Raw genomic sequence first — 26,894 nt, 5'->3', positions numbered from 1 at the left:
CAGTCCTAAACAGATCACCAGCCCTTGAGAGAGTCTAACTTATCTGATTTCAGCAACCTCTAAAAATTAAGGGATGAGGGAGATTGGAACATTAACACTTTCTTGGCACTTCCCTCAGACATGGGGTTTTTTGGCTGTCAGTCTAATGAGCAGCTTTTAGAGATGCAGTCAAACCAATTAAGAAAAAATAGAAAAAGGCAAATGTGTCCAAATAAATAACATTTATCATGGGTACACAAAGTAATTGTTCTACCAAGTAAACATATATTTGGATGGCAGCTAGAAAACACCATTCAGCCTCCCAATAAAGAGCTGAATTAATGTTACGTTTCCTACAAAATAACTGGTTGATCCATACACAATGAAATAATATGAACATTAATCTAAATAATCCTTCTCCACTACGACCAAATAAGCCAAATGGGATGAAGCACTTTTCACAACCAATAAATGAATAATCACATTGACTATGAAATAAGTTCCTAAAAGTGAATTAACAGTCTCTCAAATGAATTTCTTAGTTTAGAACAAATCACATCTGAGTCTTATTCTCAATACAACACATAAATTCATACTAAGCCATCTCCTTCCCTGGATTTACTATATTTTGATAAATAGTTAAAAAATAATTCCAATAAATATTTCAAAGCCTTCAACATGTTAAGCCCCTCACATATAAGAACCCATATTTGTTGTTGCTGTTTTTATTGTTTTTGTTTGAAAAAAGTTGGATGTGTGCTGGGTTCCCTCAGATAAATTTTATTCTGTGGTCATAATCACTTCGTGGTTTCTACTAGAACATTTTCAAGGCCATATTCAGACACTGATATTAGTTGAAGGGGCATAAATATATTTGCAAATAACTTTTATGTGCTGCAAAAATATTTCTTCTCTCTCAGATATAGGAAATCAGTAACATATTATTTATTAAAATAAATTTAGCATTGTTATTCTTGGTTTCCTTTTCTAAAACTTCCTTTTCCTCAACCGTTGAAACTGAGCTTCCAAAAAAAAAAGAAAAAAACCTGAGCTTCCCAAACAAAAGTTTCAAAGATAGAAATAAAAGAATGCTACTAGATGTCTCTGCTGTATCAATCTGAAGAAAGGTGGTTAAGCAATATGCTTCAAAGGTAATGTTTCTCCAACACGTTAGATCAGATGGACTCAATAAAAATACACAGAACATTCCATCCAAAAGCAGCAGAATACACAATCTTTTCTCAAGTACACAAGGAACATTCTACAGGACAGATCACATGCTAAGCCACAAAGCAAGTCTCAGCAAATTTAAGAAGACTGAAATCACATCAAGATCTTTCTGACAACACTATGAGACTAGAAATCAACTGCAAGAAAAAAAACTGCAAGAAACACAGATACTTGGAGACTAAACAATATGCTACCAAACAACCAATGGGGGACTTCCCTGGTGGCGCAGTGGATAAGAATCTGCCTGCCAATGCAGGGGACATGAGTTCGATCCCTGGTCCAGGAAGATCCCACATGCCATGGAGCAACTAAGCCCGTGTGCCACAACTACTGAGCCTGCTCTCTAGAGCCCACGAGCCACAACTACTGAGCCCGTGTGCCACAACAACTGAAGCCCATGTGTCTAGAGCCCATGCTCTGCAACAAGAGAAGCCACCGCAATGAGAAGCCTGTGCACCGCAACGAAGAGTAGCCCCTGCTCGCCGCAACTAGAGAAAGCCCATGCACAGCAACAAAGACCTGATGCAGCCAAAAGTGAAAAACAAACAAACAAACAAAAACAACCAATGGATCATTGGAGAAATCAAAGAAGAAATCAAAAAAACAAAACAAAACTGGAGGCATATGAAAACAATTCAAAATCTATAAGACACAGAAAAATAAGTTCTAAGAGGGAAGTATATAGCAAGAGAAGCCTACCTTAGGAAACAAGAAAAACCTCAAATAAACAACTTTAAACTTTCACCTAAAACAACTAGAAAAAGAAAAATAGGGAGTTCCCTGGTGGCCTAGTGGTTAGGATTCCAGGCTTTCACTGACATGGCCCCAGGTTCAATCCCTGATCAGGGAAACTGAGATCCTGCAAGCTGCACAGCCAAAAAAAGAAAAAAGAAAGAAAGAACAATGAACAAAAACCATAGTTAGTAGAAGGAAAGAAATCAAAAAGCTCAGAGCAGAAATAAATGAAATAGAGACTAAAAAAAAACCAATAGAAAAGATCAATGAAACTAAGAGCTGGTTCTTTGAAAAGATAAACAAATTGATAAAACTTTAGTCAGACTCACCAGGAAAAAAAGAAAGCCCAAAAAAATCAGAAATGAAAAAGAAGTTACAACCAACACCACAGAAATACAAAAGGGATTACTACGAACAATTATACACCAATAAAATGGACAACCTAGAGGAAATGGACAAATTTCTAGAAATGTACACTCTCCCAAGACTGAATCAAGGAAGAAATAGAAAACATGAACAGACTAATTACCACTAATGACACTGAATCAGTAATAAAAAAAAAAACTCACAAAAAACAAAAGTCCAGGACCAGACAGCTTCACAGGTAAATTCTACCAAACATTTAGAGAAGAGTTAACACTATCCTTCTCAAATTATTCCCAAAAATTGTAGAGGAAGGAATGCTTCTGAACTCACTCTACAAGACCAGCATACCCTGATACCAAAACCAGACAAAGATATCACAAAAAAAGAAAATTACAGGCCAATATCACTGATGAGCATAGATGCAAAAATCCTCAACAAAATATTAGCAAACCAAATTCAACAATACTTTAAAAGGATCATACACCATGAAAAAAAAAAAAGGTAATGTTTCTCAATCCAGAAGTCAAGCTGTAAAGCTGTGGGGACTTCCCTGGTGTTCCAGTGGTTAAGAATCTGCTTTCCAATGCAGGGGACGCACGTTCAATCCCTGGTCAGGGAACTAGGATCCCACATGCCTTGGGGAATCTAAGCCCACGTGCTGCAACTACAGAGCATGCATGCCACAACTAGAAAGCCCGTGCACTGCAACTACTGAGCCCGCATGCCACAACTAGAGAGAGAAGCCCATGTGCTGCAACGAAGAGCCCACACACCACAACGAAAGATCCCGCATGCTGCAACAAAGATCCCATGTGCCACAGCTAAGACCCGATGCAGCCAAAAAATTAAATAAATAAATATTTTTAAAAGTTGTAAAGCTGTGATCCAGATAACTTATTTGTAATAATACTTAATACTTTTATAAATAAATTAAGTTCAAAGTTTTCTCAATTAATGCCACTTTCATTCTCATATTACGTTCAATTTTATTGAGTGGGAGAGAAAGAAGTGACATACAGCCAGTCAGCCAGGAATTTTGCACAACCAGTGGACTCAATTATACATGTTACAGCCTTAGTTGTGACAATTACAGATTATTATAGTGCCTGTGAGTTATTTTCTTTTTCTCATGCATAAATTCATAGTAATGATGGAAGCAAGGAGCGATGAAGAAACTAGGACAACTGCCTCTTCAGGGCTCAAGTAGCATGCTATGAACACGTTAGTAACCACACAAAACAAAATCACTTGCCCTAATCAAAGGGAAAGTGATGGCAAACAAATGTTACAAGTACTGTTCCTCCTAAAAATGTTTAAGATTTCCAAATTCTATGAATCTAATTGTTTTATAATAAAATAGAGGATAATAAGAATTTGTTCACACTTATTTGCTTTAATACCATCTATGAAATGATGACCTAGGGAAAAAAATTAAGATTGACTTTTCTAGGAATAAAGTTTCATTAAAAAAAAAAAAACTGGCTTAGCCATAATTATTTATCATTAAAACATGACAGATTTTGTGACACTAAATGAATAATTTTACCACATGACCATAAAATTCTTTTATGAGCACCCTCCCATCCTGCAAAAGTCTGTGGTTAGGTCACTAAAGGTAATTTTTTTTTTTTTAATTTATTTATTTTATTTATATATTTTTGGCTGTATTGGGTCTCCGCTGCTGCGCGCGGGCTTTTTCTAGTTGTGGCGAGAGGGGGCCACTCTTCGCCGCGGTGCGCGGGCCCCTCACTGCAGTGGCTTCTCTCGCTGCGGAGCACGGGCTCTAGGCACACGAGCCTCAGTAGTTGTGGCACGCAGGCCCAGCAGTTGTGGCTCGTGGGCTCCAGAGCGCAGTCTCAGGAGTTGTGGCGCACGGGCTCAGTTGCTCCGCGGCATGTGGGATCTTCCCGGACCAGGGCTTGAACCCGTGTCCCCTGCATTGGCAGGCGGACCCCCAACCACTGCGCCACCAGGGAAGCCCACTAAAGGTAATTTAACAGCACAGGCTCTGGAGAAAGAACACATGATTTGAATCCTGGCTCTAACATTCACTAGTTGTGTAACCTTGGGCAAGTTACTTAATCTCTGTACTTCTATTACTTCATCTATGAAATAGGAGGATGATAATAATCCTACCTACTTAATAAGGTTGTGGTAATAAATTATATATATATTCCACATAAAAGCCCTCAGAACAGTGCCTACCATATGGTGGGTACTTAAAGTTAGTTTTGCATTACTGTCTTGCAAATTTTTTTTAGGATTTTGTAAAATAAATGGATAAACTCTGGGGAATGTATGCTTGACGATGATGTAAATGTTCTTTGCCATTTATATTAAGGGAGAAAAGAACAGGTTGCGGGTGGGAGAAGATGCTTTTAAATGTTATTTATCTTCTAGCAAAGAAGTAAAAACAAAGATTCTGATTTATTCCTTTGAACAAAACTACAATGAAAAGACTCACTGGAAATAATGGGGTAAACAACTCCATGCCTTCTAACAAATAGCAATTAAATAACACTTACTTTTTAAAAACTCCTTTTTCTTTCACATTCATTAGAATATTTTTCACTGTTGTGTTATCTTTTCTCAGATCAAGCAGGGAAGCCATACTTGACACTGTTCCTCTGTCATGTCTCTAAGATGAACTCATATTTTAAAATGTTGCTCAGAACACTCATTAATTCATTCATTCATTTAACAAACATTTATTGAAAGCCATGTGCTAGGCACCAGGGACACAAAGATGACTAAGACATGTCCTCATCTTCAAGCTTAGTCTATTAGAAGAACAAACTTGTAAAATTATTAGGTAAGGAATAATGTACAATGATAACAGCAATGGATTGAAGCATATTAAAAAATGTTTAAATCTAGGCATTCATAATGATACCAAAAACAAAGCAAAACAAAAAACCCTAACCGGTCACCACTGGCAAATGCTAGTGAACCGATTCATTATTCTGAAAACTGATGAATCAAAAGAAAGAATCAAGCATTCATCCTGACTTTCTTATATGAACTATACCACTGGGTAATCACATAGTAGATAAGGGAGAGTTTCTCTTTATGGAAGTATCCCATCTAATAAATAAAGAATAACAGATTAGAATATCACTATTTTGCAGCTCTTAATGATTTAATGGATCTAATAGCTACTGACATCATTAATAGCTACTGGCATCACAAAAAGAGAGTCAGTACCTCCTGATAGAAGTACTTACCGCTCTTGAAGAAGTCTGAGCAAACTTCTAAATTTAAGTACCAATTTAAAGGAAATGCAGAAGGGAAAGGAACATGCTAAAAGGCACCACAGAGATGTGATCAGCAAAATTCAGACTCAAGGAAACTCCACAAGACAAATGACTCAGTTTTTACAAGAAAAAATTACGAAAGAAAAAAAGAGAGAGAAAGAGATGGACAGTCTTAAAAGATAAATCAACCAACTGTACTGTACAAATTTATTTGCATCCCAATTCAAACACACTAGAAAAAAAATATATGTATGTGTGACACAAGTGGGGAAACGCAAACACTCACTGGGTTTTGATGCTATTAAAGCATTATTGTTAAATTTTTAAGTGTAAGAATGGAATTATGGTTATTTATTCAAAGCCCTTATCTTTTAGAGATGTATATGGTTATGTTTATAGATGATATTATAAAATGTCTAGAATTTGCATCCAATAATCTAGGGAGGAGGCAGGAGTGAGTAGGGGTAGTACTAGGTGGGTGATGGGGTACATATTTGACATTGTCTACTATAAAAAACATTAAAAAGAAACAGTAAAGATCAAAATAACACGAGAAAGAGAGAGGCTGACTGTATGTAAAGCACTTAGGCTGTACATCACAAGTACTACTTATAATTATTATAAAGCTTAAGGATTGGATTAGATGACCTCTCAGGTACTTTTCAATTCTGAAAAGTCTAAAATGTTATGACTAGATTATTTTTAAAGGTCATTTTTATCTCTTAAATTCTTTGGTTCTTCCCCAGGGATACGGCTCAATTTTCTTCTCCCACTGGTTAACAATATCACACAAAAACACTGAACAACAACTACTTTTAAAAAGCACATGAACTGGAACTGACTCCCAGTTCAATGCTTGGAGGTTTTGGCTATCCCACCCACCTCAATTCTGGAGTCCGGCTGTTATACTGCTTAAATATTAGGTTAAACAGCCAGTACTCGTTAAACTCATGGAAAATTTTGCTTTATCCAATGGTGATAACTCCTATGCTTCTTTTATCCTACACATAAATAGTTTGGGAAGAGTGGTCCAGAACCCCATGGAGATAGTGAGGCACTTTCAGGAGGTGCCTGAGATCAAAAGTATTTTTGTGGTAATACTAAGATGATATTTTCCTTTTTCACTCTCATCTTGTAAGTGTACAGCGGCGGGGTTTTCCAGAGGATACATGATGTGTGGAAATACACCAGACCAAATGCAAAAGCAGATACAAAATTCAAGCTGTTTTTTAATGAAGCCAGATACCAAAGAGATTTGCAAAAATATAAAACAATGCCTTTTTTCTCACTAAATGTTTTCTTGTTTTGGAAAATATATTCTTTTTTTTTTTTTTTCAGCCATGCCACATGGCACCAGAGATTAACCCCCTGCAGTAGAAGCATGGAGTCTTAACCACTGGACCGCCAGGGAAGTCTTCTTCGTGAAAATGTTATTTATGTTAACATGTAATGGGCCGATTATTTTTCAAATAAAATATATAAATATTTTTTAATTTCTCAGTTTTAAATAAATAGTAACATGATGTATTTATTATTGTTATATTAAATAAATAAATAAATTTAAATTCTCAGCTTCAATTTCTAATATAGTAAATCGTGATGGATATAACCCTCTTACACAAAAGCTCTTTGGGATCCTCACATTTTAAGAGTACCATATGACCCAGCAATACCACTACTGGGCATATACCCTGAGAAAACCATAATTCAAAAAGAGACATGTACCACAATGTTCATTGCAGCACTATTTACAATAGCCAGGATGTGGAAGCACCCTAAGTGCCCATCGACAGATGAATGGATAAAGAAGGTGTGGCACATATATACGATGGAATATTACTCAGCCATAAAAAGAAACGAAATTGAGTTATTTGTAGTGAGGTGGATGGACCTAGAGTCTATCATAGAGAGTGAAGTAAGTCAGAAAGAGAAAAACAAATACCGTATGCTAACACATATGTATGGAATCTAAAAAAAAAAAAAAAAAGTTCTGAAGAACCTAGGGGCAGGACAGGAATAAAGACGCAGATGTAGAGAATGGACTTGAGGACACGGGGAGGGGGAAGGGTAAGCTGGGACGAAGTGAGAGAGTAGCATTGACACATATACACTACCAAATGTAAAACAGATAGCTAGTGGGAAGCAGCTGCATAGCACAGCTGAGATCAGCTCAGTGCTTTGTGACCACTTAGTGGGGTGGGATAGGGAGGGTGGGAGTGAGGCACAAGAGGGAGGGGATATGAGGATATATGTATACATATAACTGATTCACTTTGTTATACAGCAGAAACTAATACAACATTGTAAAGCAATTATACTCCAATAAAGATGTTAAAAAAAAAAAAGAGTATAAAGGGCTCCTGAGACCAAAAAGTTTGAGAACTACTGCACTAGAATACATAGAACTCTAATTATGTCTGTCACTACATCACCTTACATTCCATTTTATGCTGCATAGCCTCATTTCTCTCATTTCCACCCTACAAAGGACACTGCTCTAAAACTAGTTGGTTTGATATACCTAAAATTTAAAATTTATGGGGGGGAGGTGTCCTGGTTTAAAGAGAGAGAGGATTACTGCTCACAACTATAAAAAGATATGAAGAATCCTAAGAATCACTTGGATTCTACAAGGTCAGGAAGAACATTTCCCTTTGGAGGGAGATTAGCACTTAGTCCAAGAACCTAAACTCTTTCTTTTGTAGTCTTTTTTCCTTTTCATTAAGACTTGCCAAAGTTAGAGTCCTCAATCCCAGTTCCCTGACACCATGGGAAGACTTTGGCAAAACAATGCTTCCTGGTCAGGGTAGGAAAGCTGGTCATCTCAGGACACAGAGAGCTGTTCATTTCCTTGCCTTGTGGATTCTCCATTAGGAACTCTATGCACTGATCTCTGCCCAATTCTTCTAACAAAAACCTGAAGTTTAATTCAGTTTAACAACGTTGGGTGAGCTCTTGAAGAAATGACTCAAGGAAACCACAGATGGGAAAGAAAGAAAAGAATGAAGCCTTAAACATAGCTGATGTTAGCTGTAAATACATACAGACATACAATACATGCATGAGGAAGGCTACATACATAAATATATCAGGCAGGACACAGACACGAGAGAAAGAAAAGACGGTAGCCCTGAACAGCTGATGCTGGCTATAAATACCTACTTACAAACATACGTATAAATGCAAATACCTGGAGTTGGCTGTCCCATCCTCTCACTAACCCTTGAGCAGCACTGGACTCCTCGAAATCATGTCTTCTAATCTTTTATACTCCAAGGCATTTTAACTGGATTTCACCTTTATAAAAATATCGTGGAAGACATCTGAAATTTGTCCACTTTCCTAGAACTATAATTCTCTAAATTGATACAATAAAAACTGCACTACTCCAATTTGAAGAAAAAACCACTCCAGAAGCTAATGATTTGAATTTTCTTTTCTTTTTTCTTTTTTTTTTTTTGGGCATGCCACGCAGCTTGTGGGATCTTAGTTCCCCGACCAGGGAATGAACCCAGGCAGGCCCTCGGCAGTGAAAGCATGGAGTCCTAACCATTGGATCACCAGGGAACTCCCTGAAATTTCTATTTCATGATATACTTTCCTGCTATGAAAAAAATTTCTTTAAAAAATTTTTTTCATTCCCACTCCTTTTCAATTAATCAACAATTGCATATTGAACATAGAGGGGGAAAAAAAAAAGCAAGAGTTAAGTGATAACCTAGAATCTTATCCTCATCCTCAGAAAGGTGAGAATCACACTGCTACAGAACAAGTCTCCATACAGATATTCCAAGCTTTTTCTATCCCAACTAGAGGCTGAATTTTCCTATTCCTCACTTTTGTCAGATGACCCTACTTCCTCTCTGAGAAGACTGGTAAGCTCTCTCATCTTAACTTCAGATTCACTCTCTACTCAAAATCAACCCCAACCCCTTATTTTTCTTTCCTTTATTACGTCTATCAACAGAATTCATGTTCTTATCAATTCCCTTAAACTATTCAACTAGAACACAGTCTTCCTACCGCAGGAAATCTTGAAAATAAATTATTTATAATAAAATAGTATTCAAATTAAAAAATTCATTAACCAGGCTAGAGGACAGTGCTTTTTTTTTTTTTTTTTTAAATGACTCCATTGTGGAAAGGTTTAAAGATATTTAAATGGTTTTAATATTTGGATCTCTGTTTTGTTTTTTAAAGCCTCAGGATGTCTCTTTATTCTATTTGTGGGAGGTTTCTTCCCTGAGGTCACAAGATCAAATTAGACCAGATTAGTAGACTGGTTTTAAAGTAAAAAATGACCACCTGATGCTATTTGGAAGCTAATATGAAACAAGATAGTGATATGAATTCAGGTCTCAGGGCCTGAATACAAGAAGTATTACAAGAAGTATACAAGAAGTATTGCTCTAGTCATAAAATAACAGAACATAATAAATCTTTTTGTTTTAAAGATAACCAGTGAATGCTACTAGAATCAAAGCAAAAGGAATTACCTAAAAAACACCTGAAATATAAAACTTTAATCTCCCGAAATGTTTGAGAAGAAGGTGAAGTTTAACCCAAGTCTGGAAAATTCTAATCGCTACCTTACCTTTGACAAATATACCTGCTTGGTTTATGTATTTATCACAAAACATTTTAAGTACACTAAAAAGTATAAAAAATAGGGGACTTCTATTTCCAGCCAATATGGGGTAACATGTAAAGGATTTACGTACCTGCCTCAAGAAACAAAAGAACAGACAAAATATATGAAACAACGGTTTTGAAGACACTGCTCATCAGACTATGAATGAAGGACAGTGATGCCCGAGAGACAGGAAACAAGCGAGGTGAGTTCTATGAATACCTCAACTTACTGCCTTGAGACTATTTTCAGGGCATAGGTCAGGGAGCAGGAACCCAGATAGAGCCCAGCAGACTATCTCAGTTGAGGAGATGGAGCTGAGACTTGGCAGGACAGAGTGCTGGAGAAGAGAGGCTGTACAGACAGAACACTCTGGAGATAGGTATTCAGTATACCCTCAAGAATTCAGCAGAGTACTGATCAGTGATTGCATGTAAGGAACCATTCAAAGGAGTTAAGAGGGTACACTAACTGGCACTCAAACAGAATAGGAATAATGCCTGTTCCTACGAACCAGAATGGAAAACCCCATAATTTACAGAGCACTGGGTAGAGTATTCAGAAGGGTCTTGGAGAAATAATTACCCTAGATGGAAAACTGCTCTGGCTCCACCTAACAAATCCTAAAAGCAAGACCAGGAAGGGTCAAGCTGTATCAATAACTTAACTGTGATACAAAACAAAGAAAAAGAAAAAGACTCAGTATCCAACAAGGTAAAACTCTGGAAAAATGTCTGGAATCTAAGCAAGTTTACCAGACATGTAAAGAATCAGGAAGATATGACCCATAAAAGGAGAAAAATCAGTCAGCTGAAACCAACACAGAATTGACATAAATGTTAGAATTAGCAGACAAGGGGATTAAAACAGTTATTATACGTGTATTCTATATTCAAAAAACTATGTAGAAATATGTAGAATATTTCTTTAAGGAGAAAGACTATACCAGATGAAAATCTCAATCTGCACAAAGGAATGAAGGGTACCAGAAAGAATAACTACATGAGTACTTATATAAGGTTTTTTCTTATTATTTAAACTCTTTCTGAGATAGTTTACTGTTGATATGAAATGGCATGGGGTTCATAATAAAAGGAGAAAATGTATGACAAAAATAGCACAAAGCCTGAAAGGAAAGAAAGGGGAGTATTTCTTCTATTGTCTAAGAACTATTGTAAACTTTTTTTTTTAGTTTATTGTAAACTTTTTATACTGTAGGTGAGGTGGTATAACATCATTTAAAGGCAAACTGTGATAAGTTGAAGATGTATACTACAAGTCAGATTTAAATCAGCCAGTAAAACAAAACAAAACAAAAAGCAGCCAACAAAGGAATAAAAGAGAATGATAAAAAATAATGAATTAATCCAAGATAAGACAGAAAGAAAAAATTGGAACTAGAACAGATGGGACAAATAGAAAACAAATAGCAAGATGGTTGGTTTAAATCTAACCATATCAAAAATCACTTTAAATATAAATGGTTCAAAAAAGTCAACTGAAAAACAGATTGTCAAATGAATTAGCAAAGCAAATCTCAACTATATGCTATATACACTTATTAGAATGGCTAAAAATAAAGACTTGTGATACCAAATGTTGACAAGGATGTGGAGGAATTCAAAATCTCCTATACTGCCAGTAAGATTGAAAAATGGCAAAACCACTCTGCAAAACAGTTTGGCAGTTTCTTAAACATACACTTATATGATCCAACTATTACACTCCTAGATATTTAACAAAGAGGAATGAAAGCATATGTCTACAAACACTTCTACAGAAATGTTCATAGAAGCATTTATAATAGCCCCAAGCTGGAAATAACCTAAATGTCTGTCAATAGGTGAAAAACAAAGTGTGGTCTAGTCATACAATGGAATACTACTAAGCAATGAAAAGGAATGAGCCTTTGACTACTCACAATATGAATGAATCTCAAAATAGTGATGCTTAGTAAGTGAAGCATAATGTTCCCCACCCTCAAAAAAGAGCATATACTGCATGATTACATTTATATAAACTTCTAGAAAATGCAAACTCATCTATTGTAACATAAAACAGATCAGTGATTGCCTAGGGATGAGGTTAGGTGGTGGGAAGGGGCAGAAGACTTTAGGGGTGATGGATATATTCTTTATCTTAATTGTGATGACAGTTTCATGGTTGATTACCTACATCAAAAGACAGCGTGTCTCTGATCCACAATGTCTGGGACCTCAGATGGGATGGATGACTTGAATGGATGAAGATGGTTGGGATGTCTCAAGAGGAGCTATTTGTCTGGGACCTCAGTTCTTCTCTCCAGATGATGTTAGCTAGGGCTGGACTGTCCAACATGGTTCCTTCACATTTTTCAAATTGTACACTTTAAGTATATGCAGTTTATTGTATGTCAATTATACTTTTATCAAACTTAAAATAATTCCATCTGTGCCTCTTTTCTATTGGGCAGATTTTTATTTATAATTGAATATGTTTAATGATTATAGGTTTATTCAGGTTTTTATTCCTTCCTGAGTCAGTTTTGGTAAGTTAGTTTTATTTCTAATTTCTATTATTATTTCTTCTTTGACCTATGAGTTACTTAGAGAATGCTTTTAAATTTCCAAATAAATAAAGTTATTTTGATCATCATTTGGTTTAATTTCAATCTTAACTGAAATGAATAAGAGAACATAGTCTGCATAACACCATTCACTGGTTTTGTTGAAACTTGCTTTATGAATTCAGTATGCATTCAATTTTTTAAAAACTACTTAAAAAGAAAGTATATTCTCATGTATTAGGTGCAGGGCTCTGTACAGGCCCACCAAATCAAACTTGTTAGTTGTTTGTTCAACAATTCTCAAATTTTTTGTCTGTTTGACCATCAATTATTGAAAAAGATATTAAAATTTCCTGCTTTGTAGATTTATCTTTTTCTTATAATTGTATCTATATATTTTCTTCCTGTATTCTCTCTATATACTTTGTATTCTATCTGTATTCTATCTATATATATTTTGAGGCCATAGTATCAAATGCATACTGATTTGGAATTATTATAGCTTCCTGGTTAATTATTCCTTTTATAATATTTTGTGATGATTTTTAACTATAATAATAATTTTTACCTTCAAGTTAATTTTGCCTACTATTACCCTGCTATACCAACTTTCTTTTAGAATATGTTTTTCCATACCTTTACTTTCAATCTCTCTGATTCCTTATGTTTTATTAGGTATGCCTTTTATAAACTGCATAGAGCCAGATTATTTTCTATTTAATCTGACAATGTTCCAATTATCTATTACTGCATAAAAAAAAAACTACCCCCAAACAGTGGTAAACAATGATCATTTATTATTCTCATGATTCTGCGGGCCAGAAATTCTAGTAGGGCACAGCTGAGACAGCGTGTCTCTGATCCACAATGTCTGGGACCTCAGATGGGATGGATGACTTGAATGGATGAAGATGGTTGGGATGTCTCAAGAGGAGCTGTTTGTCTGGGACCTCAGTTCTTCTCTCCAGATGATGTTAGCTAGGGCTGGACTGTCCAACATGGTTCCTTCACACTCACAAAGCTGACAGTTAGTTGATGCTGGCTGTTTGCTGGTAGCTCACTGGGGCTAACCAGGGCCTACATGTGTCCTCTCCACTTGGCTTGGGCTTCTCACAGCATGATGGCTGGGTTCTGAGAGCAAGTATTCCAAGAGGCATACATAGGCAGAAGCTGCAGGACTTCTTATGACCTAGCCTCAGAAGTCCCATTCAATTGGCCAAGCAAGCCACTAAAGACAGCCCAGATTCAAGGGGAGGAGAGAAATAGACTCCACCTCTGAATGGCAAGAAGGGAAGAAATCGACAATGGCCACTTTGGAGACAAAGCTACCACAAACCACCCTCTGGCCCCAACAAGTCCCTCCCACATGCAAAATACACTCACCCTCTCCTAAGACCTCCAAAAGTCTCATCTGATTATGGCATCAGCTTGATGTCCAGAATCTTGATATCTAATTCAGGTCCAGATGTGATTGAGGTTCCTCAGATGCAGTTCCTCAGGTACAGCTACTGGAGTATAATTCCTCTTGATCTGAATAAAGAGACAAATTATCTGCTCCCACACACTCAACATACAAATGTACAATAGTGAGACTGACTCAGGATAACCACAATAGACACTCTCATTTAAAATAGGAAAAAAAGGGGGAAGGAACAGGAGACACATAGCAGTTTTTTTCCACAGCAATTCTGTAATTTAATCAGACAAATATCACCAGTTTCTTGGTTACAGCTCAGCCCTACTCCCTGAGAGTGAGTCTTCAAAACTCTTGGCTCCACCCTGAGTTATCCTTCCTTTAACATAAAAGATGGTTAATATTTGCAGGGGAGTAGCCTTCTCAGCCTATGGTATATGGTTGGGAAGTCCAAAGGCCTATTTTTACTTTTAATTGTCTCTGTTCCTTTTGCTCCATGCTGAAGCTGCTGCAATTAGTACACACAATTTATTAAAAATCTTGCAGATTTCCTATGAATCCTATAGGAAGTTCACTCCAGTAGACAGAGCCATACCCACTTTCTCTCTTTCAATTTCTGTGTAAGCTACTGTAAGAAAACACCCTTAAAATCCTTAGAAGCCCTATTGTTTAACTAAGAGGGTCTAGGAGGTATTCCCTTAAGATCTTTAGACATCTTTTTATCTAGCTGAAAGTTTCTATGAGGCACTGCTTTAAATCTTTCCGAAGTCTTAACAAAGGGATTTACAGTTGCATTCTTGAGGTCTTTACTTTGAGGTCATGTTTCATTGGCAGCATGTTGAATTTTATCTTTACTCTGAAGCCATTTCTTTAGAAGTCATTGGCTATCTGGAGCAACTAGGGATGAGAAAACGTTTTATTTCCTAACATAACAGATCCTGGGTTAGAAATATTTCCCCTCTAGGTTCTGCTTAAAAACTGACTAGTTCATTTTTTAGCTCATTCATCTCTGTATTTTTACCTTATCATAGGCAGATAGAAGTAGCTAGGTAACACTTTTCAGCATTCTGCCTAGAAAACTCTTTAGACAAAATGAATTCATTAGATACATTTTCTATCTTCCATGTTACCACATGTGACAGTGTTAACAAACCTTGTACCACCATCACCACATAACAAAGGTTCCCTTTTATCCAGCCTCCTGTAATACTTTTCTGTGTTTCAAGCCTTCACTAACAGTCTCCTCAAGGTCCCTCCAGCTTCTACCCACTGCCAAGTCCCAAAGCCAATCCATATTTTAGGTTACAGCAGCACCTCACATCCAGGTACCAAATTCTATTTCAATTATCTATTGCTATAAACAAACTACCCCAAAGCTTACTGGCATAAAACTACAACTATTTTATTATGCTCATAATTCTGGGGGTCAGGAATTCAGACAAGGTACAGTAGGGATGGTTTGTATCTGCTCCACATCTGGGGCCTTAGGTAGGGTGGCTCTAATGGCTGATGATGGCTAGATTGGGTCCGTATGCCTGGCGTCTGGGTTATTCTCCATATGATATCTGCTGGGACTGGAATGTCCAAGATGATTCCTTCACTCACTCACATGGCTGGCAGCTGATGCTGGCTGTTGGCTGGGAGCTCAGCTGGGCCTTTCCATCTGGCTTGGGCTTTTCACACATGACAGCTAGGTCCCCAGATTGAGTGTTCCATGGGAGAACATTCCAGAAAAGAATGTTCAAAAAGGCTAGATGGAAGCTGCAAAACTTCTCATGACCTAGCCTTGAAAGTCCCAGAATGTCACTTCTGGTACATTCTATTGGTCATACAAGTCACTAAAGCCAGCCCAGATTCAAGATGAATGGAAGAATAAACTCCACCGGTATGTGGGAGGATGGCACACATGTCAGCCATCTTGGAAACATGATATAACAGTCTTAACTAGTAAGTGTAATTCATTTACTTTAGTATGATTACTGATGCATTTGGATTTATTTCTACCGTCTTTTACTGTGTTTTTTATTTATCCTATATTTTCTACTATATTTATCACATTTTTGATCCCTGCTTTCTTTTACATTGAACAAGTATACAAATCATAAGCTTAATAAATTATCACAAAGTGAAACAACCATGTAACTACCACCAAGGTCAAGGAATGTAATGTTACCACCACCCTAGAAACCGCCCCTTTGCCCACTGCCTAATCACTATCCCTTACCTCTTCCTCAGAGATTACTATCATGACTTCTAATTCCATATGTTAGGGGTTTTAGCTTTACATAAATGAAATCATATAGTATATACTCTTTTGTGTCTGGCTTCCTTCATTCAGCATTATCATTATTCAACCATGATATTGTGCATACCAGCAATTTATTCATTTCCATTGCTTTACAGTATTCCATTGCATGAATATACCACAATTTATCCATTCTACCATTGACATTGTCCATTGAATTTTAAATTTCAATGATTATATTTTCTAAAGTTCCATTTTTCAAAAAAAGTCTTTAGGACCCCTTTAGCTATGGGAATCCTGTGTGGCTTACATTGAAGATATTCCTATAGAGAAGTTTTGCATTTGCTTCATCCTGATGCCAAGGGACTGTCACTAATTCAGGACTACTTCATATGTTAATTTCTTGGCTTTAGGTTCCCTGAACTGCAGAGAAAGAGGGACACTCTAAACCAAAGTTACAATAGGAGAAGTTCATGGTAACAAATTCTCAGAAAAAACTTTTTTACCTAGAGTTCATGCAGTGTGGATAAACTTCCTTGATATCTATGTCACTGAAGAGATGTTTTTCTACATCAGCTTTTCAATGATATGGCAACCTTTTGAGGAACCAGCTTTATGGGGGGAGGCAGGAAAGTCCCCTGTTCCTATATGGCTCTTAAAACTGAAACCTCTTATTTACCTAGGGCAGCCATAGTTTTAGCTTATGTACCTACCACTTTGGTTTTAAATACCCTCTTCACTTTTTCCCCTGAGGATTTTCCCTACTTTTTTTCCCCACAAGCTCAGCTATTGGATTTAAAATAATGTTTATTATATTCTATCTGGCATTTGACTAGGAATCTTTAGTGTCCTTTTCGCGTTCTATGAAATGGAAAGCATATGACAGGGAAAACAAAAAGGCCACAGGAAGCAAAATTCAAAAAGAGAATAAAGAAAAATTTCTGCCTTTTATCACAGGACAGGACAGAGCACTCACAGATCCAAGGTTATCTGCACCAAGAAGATTCTAACTAAGGGAATGTATATACTTTATTATCCTGTCTGAATCTCTTTGTGCTCTAGTGGTTAATCGAAGAGGACACCAGTCAAGCAGGTATACCAAGGCAGTTCTAAACACAACTGACATTACATTTGGAAGGCATAATCCTTCAATCAAGGTGATTATACTCTGAGGAAAGGTCTAAGGGAACTGAAAAATGAAGTATTAAGATATACCTAATAGTCTCCTAATGGGCTTCATCTTCTTTTCAGTAACTTTGGCTTCTGCCAAGTACTGTATAATTACATGAGTCTGCAGGAATAAAGAGGGCCTCAGTAAAAAACTTTCCATCAGTAGTGTAAGTAAAAACACTATTCAGTTAGGAAGTGAGTAGTCAGGGGAGAAAACGGAAATAAGAAACAGTAAATGAAATTCAGACGCTAGGACAATATCAACAAAGAATATCTTTTAATATCCATAAAGAAATCCATGTAATATTACAAATTATTTGATATATACTATGTACAAAGCCTTGTATTCAATGATAGGATACAAATATGAATTAAGAATCAAGCAAATTTATCACACAAGACAGAGCTATAAACTTTATAAACTTTAAAGTGACCTCTAAAAATATGGAAACACAAAAAGAAATCATTTAGGAAGGGAAAACCTTTAAAAGTTAAGAAGTATACTTGTATTGTATGATCCCATTTATATGAAGTGTCCAGAATTGGCAAATCTATAGAGACAGAAAATAGATTAGTGGTTGCCTGGAGATGGCATGGGGGGTGGAGTGGGAGGAGTAGGGAATGACTACTGCAAGGTTTCTTTTGGGGATACAGAAAATGTTCTAAAAGTAGATTATGGCGATGGTCACACAACTCTGTAAATATTCAAAAAACACTGAATTGTACACCTTAAATCAATGAACTTTATGGTATAAAATTTTACCTCAATAAAGCTATTAAAAAAGAGAGGTCTATCTATTTTCAAAAAGCTAGAACATCCTACCAAAAGAGAAATTCAGCTCTCCAAGCAATATTCAAGCCCTTTTTTGTTTGTCTATTTAAATAAATGAAAGATTGAAGCCCAGCATTAATGCTGTGTCCAAAGAAGAATAAACCCTACCAAAATTCCCTAATGCCTCCTTCAAAGTTATAGCTTTTTAATACATAGGTTTTTTCCACCTAGTTATACCACAATACTCTGTCAAGATGAACTTCTTTAGGGTCTAGCTGATAAAAACAAGATCCTCAAGATAGCATAGGAATTTAAAAATCATCCCACAACTGCCAAAATTCAGACTTGGAAATTACTAATTTAAATTAGAACTTAGAGTAAAAGGGGAGTAGATTGAAATAGCAAGTTTGTCTAAAAAGTCTTCAAAAGAAATTATTCTCGGACTTCCCTGGCGATGCAGTGGTTGACAGTCAGTCCGCCTGCCGGTGCAGGGGACATGGGTTCAAGCCCTGGTCTGGGAAGATCCCATATGTCACGGAGCTACTGGGCCCATGCGCCACAACTACTAAGCCTGCGCTCTGGAGCCCGCGAGCCACAACTACTGAGTCCGCAAGCCACAACTACTGAAGCCTGTGCACCTAGAGCCCGTTCTCCGCCACAAGAGAAGCCACCGCAATGAGAAGCCTGTGCACCACAACAAAGAGTAGCCCCGCGCACAGCAACGAAGACCCAACGCAGCCAAATAAGTAAATAAATAAAAATTTAAAAAATAAAAACAATGGCTTAAAAAAGACCCCAAATCTCAAAAAAAAAAAAAAGAAATTATTCTCACTTTCACTCTCTCTAGAGAGAGTAAATCTCTCTCATTTCCCCTCATCAATTTTTTCTTAAAATAGATAATTTGATACTTTCAGTGGTTTTTCTCCCATGCTGTAAGGACTGTGAAATAAATAGGAAGTGGTACTAGCATTCATCCAATCATGCAAGACTAAAAACTTATCTTCCTCTCATAACACAGAGCATCCACCTCAACACACAAATGTCACCAAATTCCATCACTTCTATCATCTTAATATTTCTCTTATTACAGTTCCTCTTCTCTATATCCTGTCTTAGGTCAGGTCCTTATCCTCTCTTACTTAGATAACCACAACAGCCTGACAGTTCTCTTTGTGTTTAATACTAGCCTCACCCCCACCTCCAATGTATTATCCATACTACCGTTCAAATCTAATAAGACTAAAGTGAACTCAATAAACTGGAGGGCTTGCTTGCGCATGCGCACACACACACAAACACATTCTCTGTCTCCCTCCCACTCTCCTTCCCTCCCTTTAAACTAACTTGATATTTTATTTTATTTTATTTTATTTATTTATAAGTTCATTTATTTATTTTTGGCTGCGTTGGGTCTTCGTTGCTGGGCGCAGGCTTTCTCTAGTTGTGGCGAGCGGGGGCTGCTCTTCGTTGTGATGCGTGGGCTTCTCACTGTGGTGGCTTCTCTTGCTGCGGAGCATGGGGCTCTAGGGGAGTGGGCTCAGTAGTTGTGGCACCCGGGCTTAGTTTCTCTGCGGCATGTGGGATCTTCCCAGACCAGGGCTCTAACCGGTGTCCCCTGCATTGGCAAGTGGATTCTTTTTTTTTTTTTTTTAATTTTTTTTTTAAGTACATTTTTTTTTAAATTAATTAATTTATTTATTTGTTTTTGGCTGTGTTGGGTCTTCGCTTCTGTGCGAGGGCTTTCTCTAGTTGTGGCAAGTGGGGGCCACTCTTCATCGCGGTGCGCGGGCCTCTCACTATCGCGGCCTCTCTTGTTGCAGAGCACAGGCTCCAGATGCGCAGGCTCAGTAGTTGTGGCTCACGGGCCCAGTCGCTCCGCGGCATGTGGAATCTTCCCAGACCAGGGCTCGAACCCGTGTCCCCTGCATTGGCAGGCGGATTCTCAACCACTACGCCACCAGGGAAGCCCCGGCAGGTGGATTCTTAACCACTGTGCGACCAGGGTAGCCCCACTAAATTGATATTTTAAATTAAATTACTATTTTCTGTTCATGTCACTTTATAACCCATTTTTTGTTTTCACTTAAAACATAATGGTCATTTACCTTTTTTATTAAGTATCCTTGTGCAACATAGTTTCTGATGGCTGACTATTATTACATAGAATATTAATATTATTCTATGGATATACCATATTTTACTATGTCTTCACAACATAAATAATATTTTCATGCTGTACTAGTAAACAAAAAAGTTTCTCTTTAGGAGTTCCCTGGTGACCTAGTGGTTAGAACTTGGCGCTTTCACTGCTGTGGCCCGGGTTTAATTACTGGTTGGGAACTGAGATCCTGTAAGCCACACTGCATGGCCCCCCCCCACAAAAAAAAAAGAAAAAGAAAAAAAAAGTTTCTCTTCAACATTTTCTTTTGCTTCTCTTTCCTTTAAAACCTATTTATATCTAAAATTAAAACTATGCTATTTTTGTTAATATAAAACAAAATCATCTTTGTTTCACATCTTTTATAGCATTTATGGTATTTATTACATTCTAATTTGAGAAGTTATTATGTGATTTATTAATTCTACTCTATTATAACCCTCTGAATGTATGTACTATATCTTATTCAGCTTTGGATGCCTCTCCCCAACAATATCTACCCCAGCATCTAACTCAGTATCATACTTAAATTAGATACTCAATGATATGAGTGATATATCCAGATAGAGTTACCCTGATAAAAACATTATGTCCATTATGCTATCTAGATCTCTGTGAGATGACACTTTAGTTCAGGGCTCTTCCAAGGTATGATTCCTTAGCATTTCCTGTGATTCTGAGAGTTACCCCTATTATCTTTATAATATCCTCCCCCCACCCACCCCTTTCCTTTTTTGCTTAAGTCAATTTGCAACCAAAGAAACCTAACTGATAAAGGCTGGAACACTTTGTAATTGCTCAACAGACATTTGTTTGTTGAGCAAAACAGTGAATGAACATACTGAAAGCCAGTTAAATGCGCAGTGAGAAGGAAGAAAAGGATACAGGGATATACTGAAACAGGAAGATACTCACTACACCTACAGTAACTCACCTTACCAATACAATTAGCCTCATTTTGGACAACTTTTCACTATTGCTCCCATCCTTATAGTTGTTCTGGCCAGTGGCTTTGAAGTCATCCTTAACGCCTCACTTTCTTTCAAACACTCATTAAATGCATTCCCATTTCCTGTTTGCTCTACCTTCGATATACATGCAGAATCTAACCACTTCTCCCATCTTCACAGGTATCATCTGGTCCAAACTATCATCATCTCTCATTTGGTTATTGCAATGACCTCCCAGTTGGTCTCCTTGCTACTACCCCAGACCCCCTTCAGTCTATTCTCAACTTTGCAACCAGAATGATATTGTTAAAACTTAAGTCAGATCATGTCCCTCTGCTCAAGACTTTCCAATGGTTTCCTATCTCACTTAGATCAAAAGCCAAAGCCTAAAATCCTTAATATGACCTATTAAGACCATACGATCTTTCTTCCTTATCTGCTAGTCTCATCTCTACAACTCCCCCTCTCTTTCTCTACTCTAGCCACACTGGCCTCTTTGCTATTCCTTAAAATTGCCTGGTAGACACCCCCCTCAGAAGCTCTGCACTTGCCATACTCTGCCAGAACATTACTTCTTCACTCTCTTATATCAATAGAAAGCAGCTCCTTTAAGGTCATGCCATTCAACTGTATCATCTCTTCCCCTCCTAGTTACTGCCATCTACTAAATTCCTCTCTCTCATTCTAGTCATCCTAAATTCCACCACTCACCTGGGTTTATTAGATAACAGGTAAGTGGAAGTTGTTGGGTGGGACTTCTGGAAAAGAGGTTTTTTTTTTTTTGCTTTTGCCCTACCTCCTTCTTTCTGGTTATAATTTGGAAAGCATGCGTTGAGCTCCAACAGTCATCTTGAACCATAAAAGTGTCCCTAAGGATGGAAGCAGCATACTAAGAATGATGGAACAAAATGAGTTGGGGCCCTAAGAGTCTGGGTCCCTAATCTTTGGGGAGCTACCACACCAACCTTATAATGCTTATCTCTGTATTTCTTTATAAGTTAAATATCGTACATACATTCTGAGGGTTACAGTTGAGTAGAATTAATAAATCATGTATATAACTTACTCAGAATGTATAAATACCATAAATGCTGCAAAAGATTTGAAACAATGATGAGTTTATATGAACAAAGATAGCATATTTTATGAGAAAACAAACCCATGAGCATATAAGCCATTGTTATTGGGGGTTAGTGTCATACGAAGCTGAATCTAATTCTAAGTAGCATAGTTTTTCCAGTGCACATTGCCCAGGGTTCTGTTAATAAAGAAGTAGAAACTGGACATTGAGTAGACAACTTAGAAGTTCTGCAACACTGGGTGATTTCAATAATTCATGGGTGGCCCATTAAGACCTTGGTCTTCAAGTTTCTTTATCTTATCTCTAATGATGTTCTCCTCCATTTTACCTCAGTTAACCGCTGCCAAGGTCACACCCCAAATCTTATCAACACTATAAATTGTTCCATCTCCAAAACAGCTAATTTGTATATCCTGCTCTCAGACTTCTCCTTTTAGCTCACTTATTTAATTATTCTTACTATGACCTCACATTGACTTTAGCTCACTGATCCTTCCTGATCCTTCTACTTTCAATCTTTTGGCCATCTCCTTTATGCCCTTTCCTTCTTATTCATAATTCTTTATCCTTACATTCCATGAATCATCATTTTAATAATACTCCTTACATCCTCTGGGCTCCATACCAGTATACCCAATTTGTCTACTAGTAATCTCCATTTAGATGTCCCACAGACACCTCAAAGTCAACATGTCTAAAATTAAGATATCTTCTCCCACCACCTGTTTTACCTCCTAGGTTGGTGAATGGCACCACCATCTACCCAAATGTCCTAACTGGCCATAACTCTCTTCCCTCTCTTTCACTCCTCCCCACAATAATCAGGGCCTGATCCTACCTCTGGAGTAACTCTGAAAAAATCCATCTTTCCAATCCCAATTCCAGGCCTCTAGTTTGTGCTTCCATATCTGAAACAGATTACTTACCATTCTTTTTTGCATAAGGTACTGTTCTTCCTGCTTCTACTCTGATGCATTCTCCCCATTCTCCATACTGCATACAAAGTAATCTAAAATGCAAATCCAATCATGGCACTCTCCTATTAGCTCAGAGATACAAAGGAAAGTTTCAGGAGCCATGGCAGCACAAGGGAGTGCAGAGACTAAAGTTGCCAGGACATTTTCTGGTCTCTTATCTCTCTGCACACTACTAGCTTCATTCCCTCAGGTTACTTTATTTAAGTCACTGGGAACGTGGTCACCAGCAGCTCCAGGGTAATCCCAGAAAGTAAAGAAATACAATTTGATATATGCAAATAGATTCCATTTTTATTCAAAATATTCACTGCTCCTCCCTGGTGGAGGATTAGACATTCCTGTCCAGTTGATGTCAGGCTTGGGCATGTGACTTGCTTTAGCCAATGAAATGTGAGGAAATGATACATTCCGCTCTGAACAGAAGCTTTCAGAGCAATGGTATGGTTCTACCAAGTCTCATTTTCCTTTACCACAAGGGCAGCGTCTCAGATAAGAGCTGCATCTCTAGCCTTGGTCCTGGAAGAGAGCCACATGACAGATACGCAACATGAGCAAAAACTAATCTCTTGTTATTATAAGCCACTGAAATTGGGGAATTATTTGTTACCACAAGATAATCTAGCCTAAACTGATTTATACAGTATATCATAGGAAGGACTCTGGCCTGGTTTTGATGACATGCTCTGCTTAAAACCCTTCAAGGACACTCATGTGCCTACTGGAGTCCAAATTCCAGCATACAGTAGTTATAAAGGTCCTTTCTGATATGGTCCTACTTGTCTCTCCAGCCTCATTTCCTGGGACTCCCCTTTATATTCCATATTCTAACCATACTGGCCTATTTTAAGATTTCTCAACACATAATGTTGGCCTTTAACTTCATGTATTTGTACATGCTGGTCTTCATAAAAAGAATGTTATTCTTCCTATCCCACCCCAATCAACCCAAAATGTCTATACTTCCTTCAAGAATCCACTTAAACAGAACTTCCTCTGTGGAGGCTCATATAAACCTGCCTCCATTAAACAAAATTGGTTGATCTTTCCTGCACCACAGGATTTTGAACATCCTCTAGCAGCCCTTACCTTGCTATTCTGTAAAAATTTACATTTATCTTTCCAACTTTTCTTGAAAGAAAAGACCTTGTCTTATTCATCTTTGGAGTCCAAGAACCTAATGCAGTGCTTGGCACATAATAGAGGATCAATATAAGTTTATGAAAAGTGCTAACATACAGTCTTTTTCCAGCAAAGTTGTATACAAAAAGATGAGACAGGCCCTTCTACCATGTTAAAAGATAATACAAAAAATCTAATCTATTCCACTCTTATTTTGCTTCCATTTTCTTTATCAAGAATAATCCTCCATATTGGAAAGAGCAGAACACATACAGTTAAGAGGAAACTGAAGCCTAAGATAGAAGAAAAGATAATAAAAGAGCATCTAGTAGCTTTTTAGTGTTCATATCTCTATGACCAGATAAATTATAGCCTAAGACATTGAGATCTCCATGATATCTCACGGAACATACAAGAGACACTAAAAGACTAGAAACAAGAAAATTCTATTGCAATTTTCTCAATTTCAAATGATAAACAAAAGACCAGATTCTAAAAACTACAGATTAAGAATTTAACAAGGTTTCTCACACCATATACAAAAATAAACTCAAAATGCATTAAAGATTTAAATATAAGACTTGAGGGACTTCCCTGGCGGTCCAATGGTTAAGACTCCACACTTCCAATGCAGGGGGAATGGGTTCGATCCCTGGTCAGGGAACTAAGATCCCACATGCCACGCAGTGCAGCCAAAATAATAAAATAAATATGACTTGAAAACATAAAACTTCTAGAAGAATACACAGGCAGTACACTCTTTGACATTGGTCTTAGCAATATTTTTTCAGATGTCTCTTCAGGCCAGGGAAACAAAAGCAAAAATAAACAAACGGGACTATATCAAACTAAAAAATTTTTGCACAGCAAAGGAAACTATCAACAAAACAAAAAGACCGCTTACTGAATGGGAGAAGATATTTGCAAGCAAAATATCTGATAAGGGGTTAATATCCAAAATACATAAAGAACTCATGCAAGTCAATATCAAAAACAAACAAACAACCCAATTAAAAAATGGGCAGAGGGACTTCCCTGGTGGTGCAGTGGTTAAGAATCCGCCTGCCAATGCAGGGGGACACGGGTTTGAGCCCTGGTCCGGGAAGATCCCACATGCCTTGGAGCAACTAAGCCTGTGCACCACAACTACTGAGCCTATGCTCTAGAGCCCGCGAGCCACAACTACTCAGCCCGCACGCCACAACTACTGAAGCCCACGTGCCTAGAGTCCGTGCTCCGCAACAAGAGAAGCCACCGCAAAGAGAAGCCCGTGCACTGCAACGAAGAGTAGACCCAGCTCGCCACAACTAGAGAAAGCCCATGCCCACCAAAGAAAACCCAACGTAGCCAAAAAATAGAGAAAGAAAGAAATTAAAAAAAAAAAGGTCAGAGGACCTGAATGACATTTTTACAAAGAAGACATACAGATAGCTAACAGGAACATGAAAAGATGCTCAACATCACTAATCAGAAGGGAAATGCAAATCTAAACCACAATGAGATACCATCTTACACCTGTCAGAAGGCCAATATCAAAGACAACAAATAACAAGTGTTGGTGAGGATATAGAGAAAACAGAACCCTCATGCACTGCTGGTGGGAATGTAAATTGGTGCAACCACTATGGAAAACAGTATGGAGACTCCTCAAACATTTACAAATAAAACTACCATATGACCCAGCAATTCCATTGCTGGGTCTTTATCCAAGGAAAACAAAACACCATTTCAAAAACATATATGCACCCCTATGTTCACTGCAACATTATTTACAATAGCCAAGATATGGGAGCAACCTAAGTGTCCAACAGATGAATGGATAAAGAAGATGTGGTATATACATACAATGGAATATTTCTTATCCATAAAAAAGAATGAAATCTTCCCATTTGCGACAACATAGATGGACCTAGAAAGTATTATGCTAAGTGAAATAAGTCAGAGAACGACAAATATTGTATAATTTCACTTATATGTGAAGTCTAAAAAACAAAACAAACACACATAACTAAACAGGAACAGTCATACATACATAAAACAGATGGTTGCCAGAGGGCAAAAGGGGTGGGGAAAGGAGAGAAATAGGTGAGGCAGATTAAGAGACAGAAACTTTCAGTAACAAAATAAATGAGTCACGGGTATGAAATGTACAGAGTGGGGAATATAGTCATAATTATGTTATATCTTTGTATGATGATGACAGAGCAGACGGTTACTAAACTTGGCATGGCGATCATTTTGAAATGTATAAAAATATCAAGTCACCACG

General features: G+C 37.4%; 1 protein-coding gene and 1 long non-coding RNA gene across 3 annotated transcripts in view; one reads left to right on the top strand and one right to left on the bottom strand.

Moving 5' to 3' along the window:
* Nucleotides 1-26,894, bottom strand: part of AHCYL2 (adenosylhomocysteinase like 2) — a 175,084-nt gene that overhangs the window by 112,963 nt on the left and 35,227 nt on the right. The gene's annotated exons all lie outside the window — the stretch shown is intronic.
* LOC309666095 lies at nt 1,796-7,909 on the top strand. Its single transcript, XR_014266892.1, has 2 exons — nt 1,796-3,925; nt 4,299-7,909. It is a non-coding gene; the product is annotated as an uncharacterized lncRNA (long non-coding RNA).

Source organism: Balaenoptera physalus, assembly GCF_965194825.1.
Source record: "Balaenoptera physalus genome assembly, chromosome: 8".
NCBI lineage: Eukaryota > Metazoa > Chordata > Mammalia > Artiodactyla > Balaenopteridae > Balaenoptera > Balaenoptera physalus.
The sequence above is the reverse complement of the archived record's forward strand: the minus strand, read 5'-3'. Positions and strand labels throughout refer to the sequence as shown.